Below are 2,101 nucleotides of genomic sequence, written 5' to 3'. Positions count from 1 at the left end.
AAAGAAATGTTTATGCCTTTCGAATGGGATTAAGGAAGGCGACGGTTGTTCTGTTCAGTGGCGCAGCGAGGGGGGGGGGGGGGGAGGGTTGGGGGATAAAAAAAACCCCAGAGCTCATAGAAATTTTTAAGTTTCATTTTACTTAATTGGATTGATATTACTAATAGAAAAGTGTAAGGATTAATAAAGTATCCCTCAGAAAACCGTAAAACTCGCCATTTTGAACCGTTTATCTTTAAATTCCGCAATTTATTAATCTCGCATCTACTGCTTATCATGGTGGGTATTCCATACCCCCACACACCCCGGTATTAGTTGCACCTAAACCCCCCCAGACTTAATTTCTAGCTGCGCCCCTGGTTCTGTTAGTTTTTTGTCTCTCGTTGAGTAAATGCCTATGAGTTTATTCAATAAAAATTTTAATAATTAATTCCATGCCAATGGCCTAGCCCAATTTGTAGGGGCTGGATCATTGTACGAAGACCCTAAGGGATGGGTTGGGGACTCTCAAGACGAAAATGAATAACTTAGAGGAAGTAAGAAGAATTATTGCGTCATAAATTTGAGTGCCGAGAGCGAGTAATGTAAAAGCGTATGTTTTAAAACACTAAAATATTAGATGCAAATCCGACAAAACTCCGCTGGGGGGAGGATGCCTTGAATGCTCAGTGGTAGAACACCTGGTACGAAATCAGGACATTCAGGTTCGAAACCCGGTTAAGGGAAATGTTCGTGCGTGTAACGGGTGACTCCGTATTGGCGCACCGCGCCGCTGGCGAACCCGCGATTGTTTCCTTTAATATCCCTATGGATAAAACACTAGTGTGAGTTCATTTTTACTTTTTTAATCTCTATTGTTGGTCGTAAATAATCTAGGATAAGCGCTATGGTTGAAAATGATTCAGGGAAGGAAAAAAAATCATAGATTTTCAGTGCTAACCGTACTAGGTCATACCCCGATGAATCATGGTCCTTACTGCAATACTAGCTGTCTATCGTTGGGGGGCTCCCCCCGATCTTCATGTCCCTACAATTTTCGTATGCCGTACTTTTCTTAAGGATCCTTTTTTGTGATATCTAGCCCACTTAAATTGAATCCTAGGAACACAAAAACAGTTCATGTCTTCCAGGCTCTCTGTCTGTTAAAAACTGTGGACAAATGGCTGTCACAATGACTTTGGTGACATTAACAAACTTCTACGCGATGTTCAAATTCCTCATTACCATCGATTTGTTGAACCCCAAAAAGTAGAGGCTTAGAGGCGGTTGCCAACACTATAATAGATAGAATATATAAAGTATAGTATTTTTTTAAATTAATGCACGTATCAATTGAATATATCGTGAACCATATGCGCCAAGGCAGTGAGGAAGGGAAGGCAAACCAGCGAGCCGTGGAAATAGTGTATTGGGTTAGAGAAATGCTTGAAAATGTTTTGCAGGTAAACAGACTTAAAGATTAATCAAATTAATCTTTCAAAAAAGGGATAAAAATTCCGCAGTCGGTAGGATTCGAACCTACGCTCCCAGAGGGAATCTGATTTCTAGTCAGACGCCTTAACCACTCGGCCACGACTGCCTTGTAATATGGATAATAATGGTTACAGCATTAACTTTTCCTCGCATTGCAATATGTACGCCTGGAGAATCTCGGTGATTTTAATACATGTTATTGATTGAAAATTTAGAGTTTCGAAAAATTTTCCTAGGGTATCAGAGGAAAAATCGGGAAAAATTCGAAGAAATTTTTTTTATATTTGGGGAACTGATTAATGTGACAAGGGTGTATTCCTGAAAATTAAAAGATAATAGTGGTATCCAAATTGTTATTATGAGGAAGTTAACAAAGTTTTCTTGTTGGTTCAACGTGAATTATAGATCCCTCTAAGTTACGTTGGAGCGAAACTCTAAATTTTCCACCTATTAATGCATTAAAAACACCGAGATTCTCTAGCTGCATCAATAGCGATACGGGAAAAAGTTGTGTTGTAATGAGGTAATTTAAGGCAGACGCAGCCGAGTGATTGAGATGCCTGCCTAGAGATCAGATTCCCCCTGGAAGCGTAGGTTCGAATCCTACCGACCGCGGAATTTATGTCCT

General features: G+C 39.9%; 1 non-coding gene across 1 annotated transcript; it reads right to left on the bottom strand.

Moving 5' to 3' along the window:
* Positions 1–1,497: 1,497 nt before the first annotated feature.
* On the bottom strand, positions 1,498–1,579 carry Trnas-aga. Its single transcript has one exon. It is a non-coding gene; the product is annotated as a tRNA-Ser (tRNA).
* Between the last annotated feature and the right edge of the window lie 522 nt (positions 1,580–2,101).

The sequence above is a fragment of the Ischnura elegans genome, chromosome 3 (genome assembly GCF_921293095.1).
Source record: "Ischnura elegans chromosome 3, ioIscEleg1.1, whole genome shotgun sequence".
In the NCBI taxonomy this organism is placed as follows: domain Eukaryota; kingdom Metazoa; phylum Arthropoda; class Insecta; order Odonata; family Coenagrionidae; genus Ischnura; species Ischnura elegans.
Note: the sequence above shows the minus strand (reverse complement) of the source record. Positions and strands in the feature narration are given on the sequence as shown.